Genomic DNA, 11,558 nt, shown 5'->3' on the forward strand with positions numbered 1-11,558 from the left:
CTCACAGAAAGCAAAGGCCGAGGGAAGATGATAGACTACTAATTAATTGTTCCCTCCGTGTGTTTGATCTGTCTTCAAAGCACAGAGGCAAAGATGACAAAATGGAACTAGAGTAGATCTGCCTTTTCCTGGGACAGCTGGTGACTAAGGGCTCATACAGAGGTGGGAGGGGGAAGCCTTTGACTTACCTCATACGTCCTGCTTCCTCAACCTTCCCAGCTTGTGTGTATGTGTGTGTGTGTGTGTGTGTGTGTGTGTGTGTGTGTGTGTGTGAGAGAGAGAGAGAGAGAGAGAGAGAGAGAGAGAATTAGAGAGTCAGAGACAGAAACAGAGAGAGGGAGAGATAGAAACAGAGAGGGACAGAGAGGGGGAGGGACAGAGAGACAAACCGAGGCAGGCAGAAATAGAGAGGAAGAGAGACAGAAAGACAGAGAGGGAGAGAGAGAGAGAGAGAGGGAGATGGACAGGCAGACAGACAGACAGACATGAGACAGCGAAAGAGGGAGAGAGAAAGCCTGGGATAGAACATTGTGCAGAAATGCAGTTGTAGAGAAAATGGATTCCTTTGTAATGTCACACAACCAGGAAGAAACCAAGCCAAGCCTAGCTGTATAAGAAGACTCGGCATCCTTAGGTTTTACTTAGCAATACCTCCTGATCCAACTCTTTCCTACACTTGTGTGGCTCAATCGGCTGCAGTATATTAGGGAGCTGTGGGGTTGCTGCCACAGTTTGAGATTTTCATCTCTGAACACAGGCACTGTACTTTTCAATGCATCACACTATGCCTGACACCCTGACTCCCACCCAAACCCTAGCCCTGGACAGCAATTCACTTCTCTATGTCTATAGTCGTTTTATATTTTTAAGATTGTTTAAAATTTTTATGTTTAATTACATGTACCTGTACGTGTCTGTGCACTTGTACGAGGGTGCCCCAGAAGGTGCCAGTGCCCTGGAGCTGGGGTTACTGTGCTTTGTGAGTTGCTGGATGTGGGTGCTTGGAACCAAATTCTGATCAGTGGTGTACAGGCTACCTGCTGAGCCATCTCTCCAGCCCTGGACATTTTATGTAAGTAAAATACAACATGGATCTTTGGAAGTAGCTTCTTGTATTTACATACAAGGTCGTGTGGATGCAAGGCTGGCTTAAACGTGCTGGGGAATAGACTCTCTGGTAACTCTGTAACACTGTGAGGAACCACCAGACTCTTCCGAATTTGCTGCACTGTTTCTAATCACCCAACAATAATAAGCAGTTTTCAGTTTCTATGGGGCCTCGTTGGCTCTGACTATTAGCTATCCGTATTCGAGCCATACTGCGTGTGACGTTATTTCTCACTGTGGTCTTCATGTGCACTTTCCTGTTGGTTGATGGTGGACACCTTCTAGCTTTCTTGTTGCATGAGCGGGGGGAGGGGGTTTCTCTTGAAAATCTCTTCAGATTCTTTGCTTATTTAAAAACTAGAATCTGCACATTATTATCAGCTGGTAAGAGTCCTTTTTACCTTCTTGATAGAAATCCTTTGTTACATAGGACCTGCAACTATTTTCCCCATTCTGTGGTTGGCTTTTCAGATTCTCATGGTGTCACATGGTGCCTTCAAGATACTCTTATAAAATGCTGTAAGCTAGGGAGCTCAGTAAGAAGGAAAGTTTGTTCCTTGCAATATGGAGGCTGGGAGCCCAAGATGGAAGCACACACAGATTTAGTGACTGGGGAGGCTTCCTTCAAGATGGCTTTATTGCAACATCACATATGTTAAAAGTGTAATTTATGGGCTGGAGAAATGACTCCACAGTTAATAGCTCTTGCTGCTTTTACAGAGGACTTGAGTTGTCTTCCACATCAGGTAGTTCACAACCACCCATAACCCCAGCTCCAGGGAATCTGACGCCCTCTTCTGGCCATTTCAGGTACTGCACTCATGTGGAGTACACTTACACATACACATACACATACACATAAATATGAATAAAATACAATTTTAAAATAAGAGCAAGTTCTGTCTAGGCAGAGATATTGTTATGTTGATAAATTATCCATAGTACTTAGAGCAGTGTCTGGCTCAGAGAATGTAATCAATACATATTTTTATTTGAACAGAATGACACTTGTTACATAATATATAATATTCTCTTAACAAAAATACTAGAAATTCTATTTCTAAACCTCAAAAACAACCAAAACACAGAAAAAGCAAGTGAGTGCATAAAATATTGTAAACATTATATGAAGTTTGACCATGCAAAATTAACTATCTGATGAACTGAAGCCAACCTACGAGTAGCCATAAGGGAGAGAGGGGACAGGAAGGCCGAGCTGTTAAACCTCCTATTGTCTAAGAGGAACAGCAAGAAGTGTTTCCAAGGTACTAAAGTGGGAGACAGAAGGTTGGAGGTACCATTTGCATCTCTAGAAGTGTCTCAAAGAACAGAAAAAAAAATCTGGCAGTTTTTAAGGGTGGAGTACAAATAAGCCAAGTGCCTTATCTTTCTAAAGGGACACAATACATACATCCTTTGGGCTTGATCATAAAAATTAAGGTGATGGTAAATTGTTATTGTGGGCATTTGCATCAGAGGAAAATGTCAAGCTGTACCTCTGGAGCATGCCATCGGACTGGACTTTTTATTTAAAAATACCTTCTAGAACTAAAATGAGTTTGTATTGTCACGTGCCCGTGCTTTAAAATGCTTTAAAATTAAAACTAGGTTTCTCTAAGAAAAAAGAATAAAAAATTTAGGACAGAAAAGAAAACCTGAACAGTTTGCAAGTACATACTGTGTACCAGCAAGGACCATCCAACATTCTGCAGACATTGTCTGAGGGTGAGGGTGAGGGTGAGGGTGAGGGTGAGGGTGAGAGGTGCAGACAAAGACTGAAGCGACTCGCCCATGTTTGGTGTGTCTGCAACCAAGCCAGTGAGAAAGCCCAGACTTCCTGGATTCTGCATCCAAAGACAGATTTGGATGGAATTCTCCTTAGAAAACCCACCACATATTGATATGATGACAGCCAAGGAAGAGACCCAAGCGAATAGATGCCACACTCTTGTGTTTACAGCTTGGAGGACGGCTGCATTCTTCCATCCAGTCATCTGGAGCCAATATGCACATTGCCTGTCAGGATACAGACCAGTGTGCCTCTGAGGCACCTGACTGGAATATCTATCAGCTGAGGAAGACGGCAGCAAGGCAGAAGATGACAACCGCTGTAACCGCCAGTGTTGATTTCCAGTCTCTTAACATAAGTCTCACATCTTGCAGTATGTGTAAATGCTTTTACGGCTTTGTAGCCTCTTAAGAAAAAACAAATCTAGATTAATGAGCTCGATAAATATTATTTGGCTACATGTCTCTTATTAATTCAGGCTACTAGCACGGGGAGAAAGAGGGAAAGGCATATTTGCTTGATCGGGTGTCATTTGGAGCATTGGTTTCATTTTTAATGCGGATTTTAAAAAATATTTATTTGTTTATATTTCCTAGCATTCTTAGCAGGAAGACTTGAGGGAGAAGAAGGCATCAAATGATCCCTCTCATTCCATCAATGGGCTCCTCCTTTCTCTCCTGCTTTCCAAAACCCACATAAATAATCCGAGAGCAAGTCTATACTAGACAGCACTGGCTCAGATGGTCCAAGTGAGTGTGGGGCAAAGCACAGACACCCTATGGGAAGTGTGCACTGGACCAAAGCCAACAGAATCTGGGAGAGAATTCTGAGAGCACACAGTCTGGTGTTTTGAGTGAAAGGGCAGGGGGCAGATGGAGAGGCCATTAAGGACCACACTTTAGCGTGTGGCCTGAGGAACAGAAATGATGAAGACAACAACACAACAGATAGAGAAATAGTTCTGAGAGAGGAACGGGGTGACTGTGAATTACCAGTGTATGTGTTCATGTGTGTGTTTCAATGGACAGAGGTGCATATGTGTATGAGGGTGCCCATGCATATGATTGGCCAGAGGCCAGAGGCTGAGGCTGAGGTCTTCCTCAGTCATTTTCCACCACATTAAGGCAGAGTCTTTTACTTGAGCACAGAGCTTTCCAGTTCAGCTATGCTTGCTAGCTGGCTTACTCCAGGAATCTCCTGTCTCTGCCTCCTGAACAATGAGATTGCAAGCAGCTACTTACCCAACATTTCTGTGGGTGCTGGGATCTGAACTCTGACCCTCGTGCTTGCATGACAACCACTTTACCCACTGAACCATCTCCTTAGCAGCTCCTAACCAGAGTTTTTATTGTGACAAAAGTGATACTAGCCATCTTCACCATTCTGTGTATATAATTTAGTGAATTAGTTACACATACATAGCTGTGCAGCTATCACATATGTGTGTCTTTAGACCTTGGTTTCAAAAGTTACCTGCATGAAACAGTAACTCTCTGTTTCTCACCCCCACCCCCAACCCACCTTAATTCCTGGATGGCTACTGTTCTCTGGGTTTGACTAGTGTGGGAATGAATCATTCCTAGCAGGACTGCTGGGAGTTATATCCAGTAGCAATTTGTTGCTCCCCAGATCCAAAATCGCTCTGCAGTCTGTGTTCTGCATAACAGATAGGATTCCATTAAGCATCCTTCCTTCAGAATGTAAGCCACAGAGAGCTTTCCCATTAAAAGGCACTGGAGGGATACTGCAAACAAAAGAGCTCTCCAGCTTCTAGTGTCAGCAGTGCAGATGCGGGAAGATCCAGGGGTGCTCTGACCCAGGCACAGGGCCAGAGATTACAGCTCCTTGCTGACATCGAAGCCCTGGCCTGGTCTGTTGATTCCCTTCCCAGAGCCTTTGTGTTCCAGACTTTGTCTCTGCAGCAGCATCCCTACACATTCTATGTGCCATGTGCCAAGCTCCTGGTTCAGTTCTGCATCCTACCTGGTCCTTCATAGTGACTTCAGACCAGCTGTGGCTTGCATGAAACAGCGAACCCCTTGGACATTTGGGTACTGCATTCCAGCTAGAGACAAGGGACTTTGCTTTTGTTTGTGTCTCTTTGAGTATACTCCCAAGGGTACCACATAGTGTACCTTTATACGACACTTTATTATTGTCATCATTTGACAAACATTTGGTCACTCCTTCTGTGATGGCTATTCCTGGTTGTTACCTTAACTTTGTCTAGAATTAACTAAAATCCAAGCCATTGATCACACCCATATGGGAATTTTTTCTAGACTAAAGGGATATTATTATTGTTGTTGTTATTGTTATTATATTAACTGAATTGGGAAGGCCCACCTTTAATCTGCATCTTTTGAGGTGGGGAGATCTGCCTTTAATCTGGGCCACACCTTCTTCTGGCAGCCTGTAAAATGGACACAGAAGAAAGACAAACATTTGTTTGCCTGCTTGCCCTCACTCTCACTAACAAGTCCATTCCTTCTCCGGCATTAGAGCCTACTTTTGAGGGGGATTCTGGTGCGGACTGAAGACCAGCTGAGACATCCAATCTTGTGGGCTGAACAACTACTGGATTTTTAAGTGTTTTACTAGTAGACAGCCATTGTTGGACCACAGCCTGTAAGCCACTCTAATTAAAGTATTTTGTGTGTGTGTGTGTTGTGTGAGTGTATGTGTGTGTGCGTGTGTCTGTCTGTCTGCCTGTCTTTGTATGCATCTCCTGTGTCTGTGTGTCTGTCTTTATCTGTGTCTATGTGTCAGCATCTGTGTGTGTGTGTGTACCTATGTGTCTGTATCTCTGTGTGTCTATCTGTGTGGCTGCTTTTGTCTGTGTCTATGTGTCTATGTGTCTGTGTCTGCATCTCTGTGTGTCTGTGTCTATGTATCTCTGTGTGTCTGTGTGTCTATGGCATTCCTTCTATCAGTCTGCTCCTCTAGAACACCCTGACTAACACCCCACATTATACGACTGTGTGCTGTTTGTTCCCTAATGGTTTGCTGCTCCCGTGAGAAGGGTCAGGATGACAGAAGCAATCCAAGCCTCCCCTGCACAGACTGGAATGTGTGACACCCCCCACTTCCCCACTCCAGAAGTGGAAAGGAAACTCCTGGCTGCTTCAGCAGCTCTGGTGCTGGTGTATGTCTGAAGTCTCTTGCACTCAAGTCTGAAGCAAACCGGTTTCCTCAAAATTAATTTCGCCTCTACCTTTAGAAAAATCCCACATATTTTTTTTGTTGTTGTTGTTACTTGGAACCAAAAGGAGTATCATTAACAAATGAGTATTTCTCTGCATTCTCTTAAACTTATTTTGAAGAAGGAGTGGGGAGGTAGAATGATTCTAATAAAAAGAAGGGAGGCACTGCAGAAGGTTAGCAGGGGAGAAATACCAGGGATTCTAGGGCTTTCGGTTTTGTGACTCCCCCCTTGCCATCTGTGACCCTTGGGGAACTCAGAAAGAGGACAGTGAGGGATGCACTAACCAAGTACTTCTGCACACAGAGAGGAGCATGGGGGAACTCCCTCCATGGCCAGTCCACCCAGCATGACAGAACTCCCTCCATGGCCAGTCCACCCAGCATGGCAGAACTCCCTCCACAGTCAGTCTGCTCCCCTCCTGTAAGTGGCAAGGGAACCTGGAGTGTATGCTCCCTGGCCAGTCACTGATGAAGACCCAGGTGACCTCACATGACCATTACAAAGTGCAGAGAGGGAGCCTGGGCCTTAGCAATGGAGGTCTGGTGGAGGAAGCCCCTCTGGCCACTGTGGCTAGGCTGAATAAACCCCGTCAGTTAGCAAGGCATGGTCTAGGGAACATAATCAGACTTTTACCAGACAGCCTTTCATTTTATCGTCTGAGGAGCAGTGAGTAAGGAGCCAGCCCCCTTTTCCTATATTTCTTACGTGCAGACAAGACAAAGGATGCATCAATTGCTACCTGCCTGAGCCAGATGAGACAAGACTCCCTTCTAGTATCCATGCTGTCATTACCTACCCAAGTAGGCCCATCTCCAGCCACCAGACCACTTAAAAATCCCAGCTCTCCAGGGGAAAAACAGACTTTGGTCCCCTCTCTGCTTTTGAGGGAGTATTTCTCTCTATGTGCCCCCTCTCCTTCTCCCTCTCCCCCTCCCCCTCCCCCTCTCCCTCTCTCCCTCTCTCCACTTATAATAAAGCATATTACTTGCTGCTACTTGTATCTGAGATCTTTCCTGCCATTTAATTCTTTAACTAGCAGAGAAGACCAGCCTGACCAAGACCCTAGATGGCAGCCGTTTAGTCACAAAGGGGAGACTCTGAGAGGATCTATCCACCTTCTGTCTTTCTTTTTCTTTGATTTTTGTAAAATTCACTTTACATCCCAATCACAGCCCCACTCTCTCCTCTCCTCCCAGTTCTACCACTACAAGTCCCTCCCCCCACCACTACCCTCTCCCCTTCTCCTCAGAAAAGGGGAAGCCCCCCTTGGGTACCACCCTCCCTGGGACATCCAATCCCAGCAGGACTGAGTGCATCCTCTCCCACCGAGGCCCAGCCAGTCCAGCTAGGGAAAGAGGATCCAGTGACAGACCCTGCTCCAGTTGTTAGGGGACCCACCTAAAGACCAAGGTGCACATTTGCTCCAAATGTGCCTAGGTCCAGCCCTGCATGCTCTTTGGTTGGTGGTTCTGTCTCTGTGAGCCTCCATGGGCCCAGGCTAGTTAACTCTGTGGGTCGTCTTGTGGGGTCCTTGACCCTTCTGACTTGCTCAATTCTATCCCCGCCCCCACCCTCACGACTTCCCTAGCTCTGCCTAATGTTTGGTTAGGAATCTCTGCAACCTGTTTCCATCCACTGCTGGGTGAAGCCTGTCAGGAGACAGTTACACTAGGTTCCTGTCTGCAAGCATAGCAGAGTGTCATTAATAGTGTCAGGGGTTGGCTCTCTCATATGGGATGGGTCTCAAGTTGGGCCAGTTATTGGCTGGCTGTTCCCTTAGTCTCTGCTCCATCTTTATCCCTGTGCATCTTGTAGGCAGGGCAAATTTTGGGTTGAAGATTTTGTGGGTGGATTGATGTCCCCTTCCAGTTGAAGTCCTGCCTGGCTATAGGAGCCACTTTAGCCTCTATATCCCCTATTGGTAGGAGCCTCAGCTGGGTTCACCCCCATATGGTATGCACTCACTTATAATTGGTCATCAGCAGGACAACCATGCTACAATCCACAGACCCAGGGGTAGATTGAAAGAGGGAACTGGGTGGGAGAGAGGGTGAGGGGGGATAAGGGATAGGTGTGGGGAGAAGGGAGCAGGGGAGGTCTGGGAGTGATAATGGAAATTGGTGGGGGTCATCTCTGGGACTAGCTGGACACCCTCTTTCATCTAGAAGGGAGAAGCTAGAAAATGCGCGTGGTTTAGAGAGAGCAGCAGCTCCATCCATAGCAACTCTGCCATAGAGAATGATAATTAAATTGGGTTCAGATCAATCAGAATGGATGACAAAATAAGAGAAGGTGCTGGGATCACTCAGAACAGAGGCTGGAGCGAGCAGCAGAGACACTGGCTGTCTCTGTGTCTGCACAGTGACTGTCCATCTTTGACTGTTTCAGCTGATGCCAAGTGCTGTTGTCTGTAGGGACCCACATCCTCGATATTAGGAAGGATTGTGGGAGAATCCCCGCTGCTTTGACCTCAGTCACATCTCCCAGTAGATTGATGGCATATGACAAGGATGAATAACTGGCAAGCAGTTAGGAAATATTCTGGAGTATTTCCAGTGATTCTCACTCCTCTACTAGCCTTACCTATGTCTACAGAGCAATACAGGTTTCTAGGCTACTTGGCCAAAGAAGTGAGAGTCACAAATTTCCCATTCCATTCGCATTGTCGGAAAAGCCCGGCCCTACCTTCAAGTAACCACTTTCCTGGCCCAGCCACCATCCCTTCTTGCCTGGATCCTGCCATTACCGCCTCACTGATGTCTTGTCCCTTAATGGCCTGTCCTCAGACTAACAGTGGAAGGATTCAATCAAACAGAAGTCTGGGTTGTGAACCGCCTTTTTTAGAAGTACACCAAAAGCCAGAAGACTTACATTGGCCTTCAAGACCTTCTACCAGCAAGATGATGAATTTATCTCTTTCGACTTCGGGGTCTTTTCACAGGCTGGTGTTCTTGAAGAGCCTACTATCTCTCAGCCTAGTCAATTTCTACTCATTCTCCTGGTCTCATAATGGTAATTTCCTCAGGAAAGCCTTCCTTAGATCCTCATGTTCAAATTCTCCAGTCGTCTATCCTCTTTGTAAAAGACAAGAACAGTGCAGTTTATCAGCTCATGTTTATGTAACTACTAGTTTAATGTCTCTTTTCCCTGTATACCGTATACCCAATAAGACCGAAAGCACCCAACGGATCATTGTGGCTTAGTCTAGCCTCAGGTTCAAGCAAGCCCTTTGTACAGAGACTCATGGTGTCAAACAGGAAGCAACATGAAGAAAAAGCTTTCGCAGGATGTGCCAAGCCTTCCAGGAAAGACTCGGCTATGAAGATATTTTTACTTCTTTTTAAAGCCACCGGGTCTATAACCACTCTCTCCCAGGGACTCTAGGCAACCCATTAGCAGGAGATCACAGTCAGGGAAGGTATTTACCTTCTAAAGGGAGTCTTGAAGAAGAGAGGCTCTTCCAAATCCTGCACCATAATGATTTATGCAGTCGGGATTTGCAGCAGCCAGCAGCAATTAAGGGAAGAGATGGGTGGATCGGAGGGCAGAAGAAAGGTGCTGAGGAAGTCTGCGGAGGTTAGTCTTCTGCCGCTGGGAACCAATTAGCATAAACAGGAAGCTAAAACAAGGCTAACTTATTGCCACAGGCTTTCAGGAGAGCAGAAGTATGTGGCCAAATAAACTGGGTCCCTCTGCTTAGAGTCTCCCAAGCTGCAATAAAGGCCGCGGCTATGTTGCCAAGAGTCGTTGGCCCGTTGGCAGGATTCAGCTCCTATGGTAGAGCAGGCACCCTACGTTGTTCTTGCTAGCTGCCAGCTTGATGTCACACTCAGCTCCCAAGGCCACCACTGCTCCTTTCAGTTACGTTCCCAGAGGTCTGTGCAATGTTCATGTCTCTGGGCGTGCCACTGGAAGGCTGCTCTCTGATTCTGCTTTCTGAGCCAATGCAACCAAATGCACCGCTCTGATGAGCTTCCCCGGGGCAGCGCTCCATTGGAATAAGCTTCCATTTTCTGTAGAATATAGCAGCATCACAAGAATGATAGTGTACCGTATTCCCAGATTCCACTCACACTCAAGGACACTGTGCAGGGTCTGGGCAGAGAGAGAGAGAACTTAAGCATCCTACCTATCAAGGGATACCCAGTCCAAAATCCTGACCGCTGGCCTGAGTCTGCTTCTGCCCTCGGGGTGTCTAGGCACCGTTGTGCACCTGGATGGACTGGAAGGAATGATGCTTCGCCGGGTGGGTGGGTTAGCAGGATCTCGGCAGGCAAGAGTGTGGGATATATAGCCTCTCCAGGAGACAGTTTTCAGTGAAACTGCTCTCTCTCAATTGGGGGTAACAAGAGCTATATAAACCTTGGGGAGTGGGTGGGGGGTTTTGGGGTGAGTGTGCATCATTGGCTGGGGCTGAGGTGCTGCGAATGCTTCGTTTGCGTGGGGAGGAATGCCAGGTGATTGCTGGCCGTGTCCTTACAGGGAGAGAAGAACTTAATCCTGTTATGTGACCGCCAGGCTATGTGACTACCTCAAGGGTGGCAGAGGTGGGGGTCATAAGGCTCATGCGCACGCTGGGACGTGCAGGCCCAGAGTGAGGAGGAAGGCAGTCCTACTCCTGCCGGTCTCAGGACAAGATTTGGGGGGTTGGGGGGTGAGCATGTCTTGACCTCATTCTTGCTCTGGACTGGCTCCCCCAGTCTCACGGCTTTTTGGACCCACACATAATTTTTTCTTCCACTGCCATCCTACTAAGAGCTTTACCTCAGGTAACCTTTTTAAAATCTAAAAACCTCGCCACCAATTGCTTTCCTTGTTCTATAGACCCAGGGGCTTGGAGGCCACTCTCTCACATGATCAGTAAAATCTCACTACAATGAGATTTTGACCTCGACTCCGGAGTTCAATCAAATCCATTTGACCTCCTCAAAGGTATCCCCTGGCCCTGGTGGTCCTGCCATTGTCACTGTTTATGAATGTAAACACTGGCTTGGGGAGGTTAATAACATGTTCCAGACCACCCTGTTAGTAAATGGCAGAGTAGCCTTCGATCTAATCTCCCCCTTCTCTGATCCATGCTGTTGGTGTGTCCCGACATCAGTTGACACTCCCAAGTTGCTGGCCAGCCAGAAGAAAACTTGGTGACAAATTTCACCTAGACACAGAGGGAAACAGCTTGTCTCCTGCCTGAAAGACTTGGCTGGGTGATATAATATCTGTTATCAGCCCTATGTTATTTAACCTGTAGTGAATGAAAAGCAGTTTTATTCTCGAGGAGGAAAGAGGTCTGAGCTGTAGAGACCAAACTGCCCCTCCCTCTAAAGTTGTGTGACACTTGGTACCTTGGGAACATGCCCCTCACCTTGGAGATAGATCAATGGCTCAAAGATACACATTTGTACCTTTCAACAAAAGTGTTCCGCGGCAATGTTAATAACATTTCAGCCATGAGGGAAT

The 11,558-nt window shown here is 46.6% G+C and overlaps 1 long non-coding RNA gene across 1 annotated transcript; it reads right to left on the reverse strand.

Moving 5' to 3' along the window:
* Positions 1-2,184: 2,184 nt before the first annotated feature.
* LOC147006166 (uncharacterized) lies at positions 2,185-10,153 on the reverse strand. Its single transcript, XR_015045941.1, has 4 exons — positions 9,528-10,153; positions 8,973-9,175; positions 5,243-5,309; positions 2,185-3,302 (listed from the first exon to the last, which is right to left on the reverse strand). It is a non-coding gene; the product is annotated as an uncharacterized LOC147006166 (long non-coding RNA).
* Positions 10,154-11,558: the final 1,405 nt, after the last annotated feature.

The sequence above is a fragment of the Mus caroli genome, unplaced genomic scaffold (genome assembly GCF_978045245.1).
Source record: "Mus caroli unplaced genomic scaffold, Mus_caroli_1 scaffold_1, whole genome shotgun sequence".
Lineage (NCBI taxonomy): Eukaryota > Metazoa > Chordata > Mammalia > Rodentia > Muridae > Mus > Mus caroli.